The 13,714-nt window shown below is 35.1% G+C and overlaps 1 protein-coding gene and 1 pseudogene across 1 annotated transcript in view; both read left to right on the top strand.

Annotated features, from left to right (window-relative positions):
* Positions 1–13,714, top strand: part of HECW1 (HECT, C2 and WW domain containing E3 ubiquitin protein ligase 1) — a 483,256-nt gene that overhangs the window by 429,964 nt on the left and 39,578 nt on the right. The window lies entirely within an intron of this gene.
* LOC111747056 lies at positions 4,953–5,070 on the top strand (annotated as a pseudogene).

The raw sequence follows: 13,714 nt of genomic DNA on the forward strand, positions 1-13,714 counted from the left end.
ATTTTTTTGCCTTCAACCCAAAAAGACTTTCTATAATTGCAGTTTCATTATCTACTTGTACCACTGACTTTACAAATTGATAAAGACCCTGTCAAAATTGGAACTGATAAAATCATGCCAAGTAAGAGAGAGGAGGTAGAGCTGGAGCCCTATTGGGCCTCCCATCAAAGCTGTGGTCACAGATGGATGCAGCCTTGCCAGACCTGACTTGGGTAGAGAGAGGTTGGAAAATAGCACCTCGGCATTCTTCTTCCACTCTCTAGTTCCATTGGCCAAACCAATCAGAAACCACAGGTCAAGGAATTTGCAGATATTGCAGAACATAGCAACATGTCCCTCAGGTCACAGAGCAAAACAGAGAATGGCAGGAAACCCATGAGGGGTGGGAGGCAAAAATTTAAACTGCAGAAGAATCTATACAATTCAGGACTTTCAATCCATCCACTAGAAACATTACCATTTGTTAAACTCTATGTGTCTATTATATGTGTCTTTGGCCATAGAAATCTGGAAGTAGTATTCCAAATTCCATATCTTCTTTTTTTTATTATGATTATGTCATTTGCATATTAATAAGATGCTCATATGCTAAATTTTTTATTCTTTTAATCTCTAATGTATGCTTATTTTATGTCCCTAGAGATGCAGAAGTTAATATAAAACTAAATAAGAAAGCATCCATTGAAAACTTACTAAAACATGCCAGGCACCATTTTAGACACTTTTGTCTAACAATGCTATAACACAGATACTGATTTATTTTAGTTTTAAAGACAAAGAAGATAAGGTACAGACATATCCAAAGTCACAGTGATAGTTATAGACCAAGCTGGGATTGAATCCAGGCAACATGGCTCCTGCATTAGGCTTTAGCCTCCATGTTAAGGCAATGTCAGATATTTCACTGGGCAATTTACAATACAATGTGATAAATGTTATGCATACCTCTATTATAGCACTAATCATATTATATGGTGATTAGTATTAGATACAAAGAGCTTTACAAATGAATAAAGAGAATAATCCAGTTTGGTCAAGATGGCAGAGTAGCTAAACACTGTGCTAGCCTCATCCTACAACTAAAATTGCAATTAAACCTCAGAGCAATCATCATTGAGACTCACCTGAAGTCTAGCTGAACAGAAGTTCTATAACTAAGGATAAACTAAAGAAGCCAATGAAGACAGGTAGTAGAGGCACAGACACCAATTGGACTGGTCCCACATCCACGTGTTATATTTAAAAATCAGGAGGGATATCTCAGCTGTGGAGGTTCCCCACTAGGAGTAAGTGTTCTCAGCCCAATACCAGGCTCCCCAGTCCAGGGTTCTAGTGCCAGGGAGAAAAGTTCCCATAACTTCTGGCTGTGAAAATCAGCAGAGATTGTAGCTGAGAGAGATGGAGGGCCACTGGAGCTGCAAGTGTTCCTCTTAGAGGGCCCACACATGGACTCATTCCCCCAGGCTCCAGAGCTGGGGCAGAAGGTGCCAGAAACATAAAGAAAGGAACAAAATTATCTGGCTTCAGGGCCAGGGCTGGAGGGGCAGCTTTCTCCTAGATAGAGGTGATGCCAGAAACCATTGCTCCTTTGTTGAGCCCTCCCCCTATGCAACCTGCATACACAGGTGGGCATCATATCTGTGTCTCCATTAACCTGGCTAACACTGGTCACCCTGCCCTGGCGATTCCCTGAGACCTCATATCTCCCAATTTGGGAGCCCACCTAAGCCACTTCCAGTCACTGTCCCAAACAGCTTGTCTTGGCTCATGCTGTGGACTTACCTAAAATCTCTCAAAGGTTCACAAACCAAACAAACAGTATCTGGCCTCAATATGCCCTATACATCTTGCTCAGCAGTCCAAGGCCCAGCACTAACAGCAGCCAGCCTCAGTTCACAGCTTAGCTTCTCCCGGGTACCCCCAAATCCAGCACCAGTGACAAAAATCTGCAGATCAATTTGTAGCTCATACCAGGTAACCCCAGGCAGGGCACAGGAAGTGGCTGACCTTGGCTTAGACAGGAGCCCTTCTCAAGAAGCCTCAGAAACTACACACTGGTATCCAGCTTCAGACCACACCAGAGTACCACCAACCACTTCCACAAATGACATACCCAAAGTGCAGACTTGACAGGCACTAGAGCCCTGCTAAAACAAATCCTACTTCATAGGGTCTGCCCCTGCACAACAACTTATCCACTATAGTCACAGCCAGTCCTCATAACAAATCAGCCTGAGGGTCATTCTGTCTCATTAATGTGCCAACAGCAATCAAATCTCAACTACAACAGGAAGATGCACACAATTCACATAAGGGACACACCTGGAGCACCTAGCTGAGGTGACCATGGAGACTGTGCCAATGGGCCCCAGAGACACCTACTACCAAGACCAAGAGATATAGCAACTCTACCTAATACTTAGAAACAAACACAGGGAGGCAGCCAAAATGGGGAGACAAAGAGATATGTTCCAAATGACAGAACAAAACAAAACTCCAGAAAAAAAAAAAAAAAATGGAGACAAGAAATGTACCAGATTCAGAGTTCAAAAAACTGGTTGTAAGGATGCTCAATGATCTCAGAGAAAACTTCGGCAAGCACATAGGAAACATAAAAATAAAAATAAAAATAAAAAAAAAAACATGAAAAAGAACCAGTCAGAAATGAAAACTACAATATTGAAATGAAGAGTACATTACAGGGAATCAACAGTAGATTAGATGACACAGAGGATCAAATCAGTGATTTAGAAGATAAGGTAGCAGAAAAAACCCAACCACAATAGCAACAAGAAAAAAAAAATCCCAAAAAGTAAGAATAGTTTCAGGGGCCTCTGGGACATCAAGCATACCAATATTTACATCATAGAGATACAGGAAGGAGAAGAGAGAGAGCAAGAAATTGAAAACTGATTTCAAGAAATAATAACTGAAAACTTTTCTAATCTGGTGAAAGAATAAATATACGAGCCCAAGAAGCTCAGACAGTCTCAAACAAAATGAACCCAAAGAAGCCCACACCAAGAAATATCATAATTAAAATGCCAATAGTTAAGGACAAAGAGAATCTTAAAAGCAGCAAGAGAAAAGCAATGAGTTACTTACAAGGGAGCTCACATAAGACTGTCAGCTGATTTCTCAACAGAAACTTTCAGGAAAGAAGGGATTGGCCAGAAATATTTAAAGTAATGAAAACCAAAGACCTACAACCAAGGTTATTCTAAACAGCAAAGCTATCATTTAGAATGAAAGGACAGATAAGAGCTTCCCAGACAAGAAGAAACTAAAGGAGTTTATTGCCACCAAACCAGTATTACAAGAAATGTTAGAGGAACTTCTTTAAGAAGAAAAAGGAAAAAAAAGATAAAAATTATGAATGATAAAATGGCAGTAACTACAGATCTATTAATAATTACTTTCAATGTAAATGGATTAAATGTTCCAATTGAAAGACATAAGGTGGCTAAATGAATAAGAAAACAAGGCCTTTATATATGTTGCCTACAGGAAACCCATTTTAGATCCAAAGACACACTCAGACTGAAAATAAAGGAATAGAAAGATATTTCATGAAAAGGGAAACAAACCAAAAAAAAAAGCTAGGGTAGCAATACTCATACCAGACAATATAGACTTTAAAACAAAGTCTATAACAAGATACAAGGACCCAATATTTCCACTTTTGTGTATTTCCACAAAGAAACCTAAAACACTAATTTGAAAAAATATATGCATCCGTATGTTCATTGCAGCATTATTTACAATAGCCAAGTGGAAACAACCTAAGTGTCCATCAATAGATGAATAGATAAAGAAGAAATGATACATATATACAATGGAATATTAGTCAGCCATAGAAAAGAATGAAATTTTGCCAATTGCAACAACACGGATGGACATTTTAAAGGGTATTTGACTAAGTGGGATCTAAAAAACAAAACAAAACAAAATAAATGAACAAACAAAACAGAAACAAACTCATAGATACAGAGAACATTTTTATGGCTGCCAGGTGAGAAGAGGGTTAAGGAATGGATGAAAAAGTGGAGGAGATTAAGAAGTACAAATTGGTAGTTACAAAATAGTCATGGGGTTATAAAGTATAGCATAGGGAACATAGTAAATATTGTTGTAATAATTATGCATGGTGTCGGATGGGTACTAGATGTATCAGGGTGATCATTTCGTAAGTTGTGTAAATGTCCAATCACTATGTTATACATCTGAGATGAATATAATATTATAATAGAAAATATGTTTAAAAAATGAGTGCAAATAATTTGGTGGCAGTAATGGAGAGAAGAAATGAGGAAATGGAGGATGAATAAGCAGATGTCAGTTTGATGTGGCTCCAAAATGCAGAAAGAAAAGAATAAAGGCATCCTTATTTCAGATAGGAAAGGGCATTTGATGACATTTCAGGGAGGCTGGATTTTATCATAAAGATGGCAATGTAATATTTTTACAGTAGAGGAATGCCTTGATCAGATCTGTATTTTAGAAAGTCAAATCTGTTTACAAGTAGAGGTATTGGAGTGTGCAATGGGTGTCATAGAAGAGGCTGGTGAAATGGTCCTTTGGAAAAAAAAATAATCAAACTAGGTCAGAAACGGTAGGAATAGAAAGTTATTTCAGAAGAAGACTGAACAAATGAGCAAAACTTGGTGATAGATTGTAGATGGTGAGAGGTTAAGTATATGAAATTTCTCACTCTCTATAAAATAACATATAAGAAAATACCAGGTAAAAAATTCTTATGTATTTTGAATGGAGGCATAAACAACAAAATTACATATGTAAAAAGCTTCAAACTTATTTATATGTCTCATACAAAGTATGAATGGTGCAAAATTCATATATTTTCAAATTATTATGCTTGAATTAAAAAAACACATTTCAGCTCAAACATCTCTAAGAGCTATTTCTGAACACTCAATTTAAAATAGCCCATCCACTACGGCCATGCCACCCTGAACAAGCACGATCTCATCTGATCTTGGAAGCTAAGCAGGGTTGGGCCTGGTTAGTACTTGATAGGAGACCGCCTAGGAAGACTAGGTGCTGTAGGAGTAAAAAATTTTAAAAAATAAAATAAAAATAAAGAATTGTAAGCTGACAAGGTCTTTGCAACCTGTGAGGTCAACCGAGGGTTGCCTCACCTAAAACGAAGAAACAAACAAACAAATAAATAAATACAAAATAGCCCATCCAAAGGCTCCCAACCTCATTTTATGAGGCCACCATTACCCAGACAAAGACATAACAAAAAGGAAAATTATAAACCAATATCTCTGATGAACATAGATGCAAAACTATCAACGAAATATTAGCAAACTGATTTCACCAATATATTAAAAAGATCATAACCCTGATCAAGGGGAATTTATTCCTGAGATTTAAGGTTGTTCAATATCCACAAATAAATTAATATGATACACCATATAAACAAATGTAGAATAAAAATTATATGATCATATCAATAAATACAGAAAAAACATTTGATAAAATCCGGCATCCATCTATGATTAAAAAAAAAAAAAAATCTCTCAGAAAAGTGAGAATAGAGGAAACATACCTCAACATAATAATAAAGGCCATGTATGACAAAACTACCACTAGCATTATATTCAACTGTGAAAAACTAAAAACATTTTTCTTAAGATCAGGGACAAGACAAGGATGTCCACTTTTACCACTTCCACTGAGCATATTATTGGAAATCCTAGTCACAGCAATCAGACAAGAAAAAGAAACAAAAAGCATCTATTTTGAAAAGGAAGAAGTCAAATTGTCATTATTTACAGATGACAATACTATATTTGGAGAACCCTAAAGATTCCACAAAAACACTGTTAGGACTGATAAATGAATTCAGTAAAGTAGTAGGATGCAAAATTAATATTCAGAAATCAGTTTCATCATTATACACCAATAACAAATTTTCAGAAAGAGAAATAAGAAAACAATTCTATTTACAATTGCATCAAAAAAAAATAAAATAAAATACCTAGGAATAAATTTAACAAAGAGGTAAAAGACTTGTACTTGGAAAATTATAAGACATGAAGAAGATACAAATAAATGGAAACATGTATGGTGCTCATGGATAAGAAAAATTAACATTGTTAAATTGTTCATATTCCCCAAAGCAATCTACAGATTCAATGCAATCTCTATCAAATAACGATGGTATTTTTTACTTAACTAGAACAAATAATCTTAAAATTTATATGGAGCCACAATGATCCCATATACCTACAGCAATTTTGAGAAAGAAGAGCAAAGTTGAAGATATCACAATACCTGATATCAAACTATACTAAAAGGCTATAGTAACCAAAACAGTATGATACTGGCATAAAAACAGATGCATAGATCAATGAAACAGAATAGAGAGCTCAGAAATAAACACCTATGTGGTCATTTAATTTATGACAAGGGAGGAAAGCATATACAATGGGATAAAGAAAGTTTGTTCAGTAAATGGTGCTGGGGAAACTGGACAGAAAAATGCAGAAAATGAAACTAAACCACCTTCTTATACCATACAAGGATAAACTCAAAATGAATTAAAGACTTAAATGTAAGACCCAAAACCATAAAACTCCTAGAAATGAACAGGCAGTAGACTCTCTGACATTTCTCTTACAATATTTTTTCTAATATGTCACCTCGGGCCAGGAAAACAAACAAACAAAAATAAATAAATGGGACTATTTCAAACTAAAAAGTTTTGCACAACAAAGGAAACCATCAACAAAAAGAAAAGAAAACGTACTGAATGGGAGAAGATATTTGCCAATGATATTTCTGATAAGGGGTTAAAATTCAAAATTTATAAAGAATACATGCAACTTAACACCACAAAAAATAATAATCATAACAATTCAATTAAAAAATGGACAGAGGACCTGAACAGACATTTCTCCAAAGAGAACAAACAGAAGACCAATAGACATAGACATGTGAAAAGATGTTCAACATCACTAATCATCAGAGAAATGCAAATTAAAACCACAATGAGTTATCACCTCACACCTGTCAGAATGGCTATCATCAAGAAATTAACAAAGAACAAGTGACGACATGGATGTGGAGAAAAGGGAACTCTCATACACTGTTGGTTGGATTGCAAATTGGTGTAGCCTTTATGGAAAACAATATGGAGGTTTCTCAAAAAATTAAAAATAATACTACCATTTAACTCAGCAATTCCAGCTCTTGGTTTATTTGAAGAAAACCAAAACACTAATTGAAAAAGATATATGTTCCCCTATGTTAATTGCAACATTATTTACAATAGCCAAGATATGAAAGCAACCTAAGTTCCCATCAATAAATAACTGGATAAAGAAATAGTGGTACATATAAACAATGAAATATTACTCAGCCATAAAAATAAATGAAATCTTGTGATTTATGAGAACATGGATAGACCTGGAAGGTATGTTAAGTGAAATAAGTCAGACAGAAAAAGACAAATACCATATGATCTCTCTTATATATGGAATCTAAAGAAAAAACAAACTAACAGACAAAACAGAAACAGACTCATAGGTGCAGAGATGGTTGCCAGATGGGAGGGGGTTTGGGGGTTGGAGTGTAAAAGGTTAAGAAACTAGGAAATAGTCTTGGGATTTTAAAGTAAAGCATAGGGAATATTGTCAATAATATGGTCATAGCTATATATAGTGCCAGGTGGGTTACTAGACTAGTCAGGGGGTTCACATCATAAATTATACAAATTTCTAACCACTATGCTGTTCACCTGAAACTAATATAAAATAATATTGAATGTCAACTGTAATTGAAAAAATCAGAGTCGGGGAGAAAGACAATGGGGAACAGTTTAAATTTTACAGCAAACAAGCAAAGTTCCAATCAAGAAAAAGCCACGTTCAAATCAGTGGGAAGTTTTAGGACATATTTATTGACCCTTGCCTCACAACCTTCCTTGTGGTTTGGAATGGTCTAGAGGGGGCAGTCTCCCAATTCTTGATCTCTCAAACCAGAGACAGCAGAGTTAATTTGCAAATTCTAATCTGTTTCAGAGGCTGCCAAAGGACTAGTATCTGTCTTACCTTCTTGGTTATCAGGCAGAAAAGATGTGCCACTGTTCAGGAAAGCTGCAGGGGGTCTATAGACCCATAAATGCCTGGGCAATTCATTGTGGGTGGAGATGTACAGTGGAACATCTAAAACAAGTGAGGAAGCAGAAGTGACACTCTGGGAAATTACAACTTTCAAAAGCATCCATGTATACTCATTAGAATGGCAATTAAAAAATAAAATAACAATGATTGGCAAGTGTGTAGAGAAAATGGAACCATTGTGCATTGCTTGGGAAAATCTAAAAAGGTAAAATTGCTGTGGAAAACATTATCATAGTGCCTAAAAGAAATAAACAGAATTACCATATGATCCAGCAATTACAATTCTAGGTTTATATCCCAAAGAATTGAAAGCAGGGACTTGAACAGATATTTGTATACCAGTGTTCACAGCAGCTTTATTCATAATAGCCAAAATGTAGAAACAATTCAAATATCCATTAATGGATGAATGAATAAACAAGATATAAACTATACATGAAATGGAATATTATTCAGCCTTGAAATCTAACAAAATTATGATACATGCTACAACATGGATAAAGTTTTAAAATATTATACTATGTAAAACAAACCAGATAAAAAATGACAAATATTGTATGATTCCACTTATATGAGGTACCAAAGATAGTTAATTTCATAAAAACGGAAAGTAGACTAGCTGATACCAGGGGTTAAACAAAAGGAATAATGAGAATTGTTGTTTAATGGGTATAGAATTTCAGTAAAGATGATGAAAAGGTTCTGGAGGTGAAGAGTGGTGATAGTTGCTCAATTTTAAATCCCCTAAAATTTACACTTATTTTATTTTTTTAATTTACTATTTTTCTTTAGTGACATTGGTTAACCAAAATCCAATAAATTTCAGCTGTACACTTTAAAAGTAAGGCATATACATATTTACACTGTGCCTTCCCCTTCCATAGTTAGAGTTCTTTTTGTCACCACATACTTGATCCCTTTTATCCCATCTACCTCCCTCATCCCTGCTGCCCCTACCCTCTGGTAACTACTAACCTTTTGACCATGTCCATGAGTCTCTGTTTGTTTGTCCTGTTCATTTGTTGCTTTTAGGTGTATATTCCACATATAAGTGATATCATGTGGTTTTCAACTTTTTCTGTCTGGCTTACTTCGCTTAGCATGATTATCTCGAGGTCCATCCATGTTGTCACAAATAATAGTATTTCGTCTCTTCTTACAGCTAAGTAATATTCCATTGTGTATATGTACCACAGTTTCTTTAGCCAATCATCTATCGTAGAACACTTTGATTGTTTCCATGTCCTGGCCACTGAGAATAACGCTGCTATGAATTGGTGTGCAGATACCTTTTCAGATATGAGCTTTCAAGTCTTTAGGGCAAATACCAGTAGAGGGTGCTAGATCATATGGTAGATCACTTCTTAGTTTTTTGAGGAACCTCCATACTGTTTTCCATAGTGGCTATTCCAATTTGCAGTCCCATCAACAGTGTATGAGGATTCCTTTTGCTCTGCATCCTCTCCAACACTTATTACTTGTGCTGTTGATAACAGCTATTCTAACAGATGTGCAATGGTATCTCATTGTGGTTTTGATTTTCATTCTCTAATAACTACTGATGATGAGCATCTTTTCATATGTTTGTTGAGCATTTGCATGTATTCTTGGGAGAAGTGTCTGTTCAGGTCCTCTGCCTAATTTTTGATTGGATCATTTGTTTTTTTGTTGTTATCAAGTTGTATGAGTTTTTTGTATATTTTGGATATTAGGCCCTAATCGAAAGCGTTGCTTGCAAATATATTTTTCCATTCAGATGGTTGTCTCCTACCTTGTTAACAGTTTATTTTGCTGTGCAAAAGCTTTTCAGTTTGTTGTAGTCTCACTCATTTATTTTTGCCTTTACATCCCTTGCCTTTGAGTACAGATTCATAAATATGCTTTAAGTCCAAGTTCCAAGAATTTAGTCCCTAAGTTTTCTTCTATGCAATTTATTGTTTTAGGTCTTATGTTCAAGTCCTTAACCATTTTGAGTTAATTTTGGTGTGTGGTAATAGACAAGAGTCTGGTTACATTCTTTTGCAGGCGGCTTTCCAGTTTTCCCAGCACCATTTATTGAAAAGGCTTTCCTTTCTCCAATGTATGGTTATGGCTTTTTTGGTAAAACTTATATGCCCATATAAATATGGGTTTACTTCTGGACTCTCGATTCTGTTCCACTGGTCCATGTGTCTGTTTTGCTGCCAATACCATGCTGTTTTGATTATTGTCGCTTAGTAGAATAATTTGAAGTTGGACAGAGTGATGCCTCCAGTCTTGTTATTTTTTTTCAGGATGACATTGGTGATTTGGGGTCTTTATGCTTCCATACAAATTTGATGATGTTTGGTCTATTTCTTTAAAAAATGCTGATGGGATTTTGATGGGGATTGCATTAAATCTGTATAATGCTTTAAGGGAAAAGGTCATTTAACTATGTTGATTCTTCCAATCAAAGAACATGGAATATCTTTCCATTTCCTTGTTCCTCTTAGATTTCTTTTAATAGGATCTTATAGTTTTCATTATATAGATCCTTCACATGTTTTGTTAGATTTATTCCTAGGCATTTTATTCTTTTTGTTGCAATTGCAAAAGGATTATTTTTTCCACTTCTTTTTCTGACACTTTATTATTAGGGTATAGAAATGTTATAGATTTCCGAACATTCATATTGTATCCAGAAACTTTACTGTATTTGCTTATTGTTTCTAGTAATGTTCTTGTGGAGTCCTTAGAGTTTTCTATATAGAGAATCATGTCATCTGCAAATAGTGACAGTTTGACTTCTTCATTTCCTATTAGGATGCCTTTTACATCTTTCTTTTGGCTGATTGCACTCACTAGAACCTCCATGTTATATTGAAAAACAACGGCCGTAGTGGACAGCCTTGTCTTGTTCCTGATCTTAGAGGGAAGGTTTTTAGTTTTACACCATTAAGGGTAATGTTGACTGAGGATTTGTTATATATGGCTTTTATTTATTATGTTAAGTTACTTTCCTTCTATACCGATTTTGTTAAGTGTTTTGATCACAAATGAATGCTGTACCTTGTCAAAGGCTTTTTCCATATCTATTGATATGATCATATGATTCTTATTTTTTAATTTGTTTATGTGGTGTATCATATTAATCCATTGCGTACGTTGAGCCATCCCTGTGCCCCTGGGATGAAGCCCACTTGATCGTGGTGTATAATCTTTTGAATATGTTACTGTATTTGTTTTGCTAGTATCTTATTTAGGACTTTTACATCTGTGTTCATGAGAGATATTGGTCTATAGTTTTGTGTGTGTCTGTGTTATTTTTACCAGATTTTGGTATCAGGGTAACATTGGCCTCATAAAATGATTTAGGAAGTATTGCCTCCTCTTCAATTTTTTGGAAGAGTTTGAGGAGAATAGGTATTAAATGTTCTTTGAATGTTTTGTAGAATTCACTGGTGAAACCATCTGGTCCTGGACTTTTACTTTTTGATAGATTTTTGATGATTGTTTCAATTTCCATAATGCTGATTGGTCTATTTAGATATTCCAGTTCTTCTCGATTCAGTCTAAGAAGGTTGTATATTTCTAAGTACTTGTCCATTTCTTCTAAGTTATTAAGTTTGGTGTTATATAATTTGTCATAATATTCTTGTGTGAGCCTTTTTATTTCTGTGGTGTCTGTCAAAATTTCTCCTCTTTCTTCCCTGATTTTCTTTCTTTGTGTCCTTTCTCCTTTTTCGTTAGTGAGTCTAGCCAGGGGTTTGACAATGTTATTAACCTTCTCAAAAAACCAGCTCTTTATTGTATTATTTTTTTCTATTGTTTTGTTTTGTTTTCAATTTCATTTATTTCTGCTCTAATTTTGATTATTTCTTTCCTTCTGTTGACTTTAGGCTTCAGTTGTTCTTCCTTTCCTAGTTTTTTAAGGTGAAGCATTAGGTTGTTTATTTGAGCTTGTCCTTTTTTTGGAGATAGACTTCTAATGATATGAACTTTCCTCTTAGTACCACTTTTGATGTGTCACAAATGTTTTGTTATGTTGTACTATCATTATTATTCCTTTCTATTTATATCTTGATCTCTCTTATTTCTTCTCTGACTCAGTCATTCTTCAGTAGCATGTTGCTTAATCTCCATGTATTTGTGGTTTTATCTGCTTTCTTTTTACAGTTGATCTCCATTTCAAAGCATCATGATCAGAGAATATGGTTGGTATGATTTCAACCCTCTTATATTTGTTGAGGCTATCTCTGTGTCCCAGTATGTGATCGTTCTTTGAGAATGTTCCATGTGCACTAGAGAAGAATACATCAGCAGCTGTTTTGGGATGGAAGGCTCTGTAAATGTCGATTATGTCCAGTTGGTCTAATGTGTCATTTAAGGATGGTATTTCCTTATACATTTTCCATTTGGATAATGTGTCCATATCTGACAGTGGGTATTTATGTCCCTGACTACATTAATGTTTTGGTTTTTTTTTCCCTTAGTTCTGTTAGTAATTGCTTTATATATTTCAGGGCTCCCTGATTGGGAGCACAGATATTAATAAGTGTTATGTCTTATTGAGGCATGATTCCCTGTATCATTAAGAAGTGTCCCTCAGGATCTTTCTTTACTTTTTTTATTTCGAAGTCTATTTCATCTGATATTAGTACCACTATTTCCCTTTTTTTCTCAATGCTATTTGCTTGAAATATCATTTTCCGCCCTTTCACTTTGAGTCTATATTTGTCTTTGGAGCTGAGATGTGTCTCCTGGAGGCAGCGTATGATTGGGTTTTGTTTTTTGATCCAATCTACAGCTCTGTGCCTTTGTATTGGTGAGTTCATTCCATTTACATTTAAGGTGATTATTGAAATATGAGGTCTTCTTATAGCCATTTTATCTTTTGCTTTCTGGTAATTTGGTGTTTCCATTGCTTCCTTGTCCTTGTGTTTCTTTTTTTTTTTTTTTTAATTTGGTTGGCTTCTGTGGGTTTTCCCTCTGTTTCTTCTTGTTTTGTCTTATATACTTCAGTCTGAGTCTTTAGCATGTGGCTACCATTGCAAATATGTAGAGAATCGTTCTACATATGTAGTAATCAATTTTCTTTTGCATGTGCCTTATCTTCATTCTACTTTGCGAATCTGATCTTTGAATTCTCCCCTTTTCAGTTATCATTGTCTCAGTATGTCTCTATGTATGCTGAACATTTATTACTATCTTGCTATAGCAAATCTCTTCTTATTTTTTAAGCTTATAATGTCCTGTTCATAGTAAGGGTTGCACTCCTCTGCTTTTGTCTGCCTGCGAGTTTCTTTACTCCTAGATGTGGGTTTTTTTTTTTTTTTTTTTTTTTTTTTTTGGATGAGCTGACTCCTTTCACTATGTCCTTTAATGCAGACCTTGTAGTGGAGAATGACAGCAGATTTGGGAAATCTCATGAACTATTTGTCTGAAAATGATTTCTAATCTCTGCTCCTTTTCCTCCCCTTCGACAATGCCTATTATTCTTATGTTTCCTCTCCTGATGGTATCACCTAGTTCTTGTATTTCTCTTTCACTATTTGTCATTCTTTGTTTTCTCTGTTCTTCCTTCTGATTTATTTCTGGAT

Source organism: Pteropus vampyrus, unplaced genomic scaffold (genome assembly GCF_000151845.1).
Source record: "Pteropus vampyrus isolate Shadow unplaced genomic scaffold, Pvam_2.0 Scaffold208, whole genome shotgun sequence".
NCBI classification, from domain to species: domain Eukaryota; kingdom Metazoa; phylum Chordata; class Mammalia; order Chiroptera; family Pteropodidae; genus Pteropus; species Pteropus vampyrus.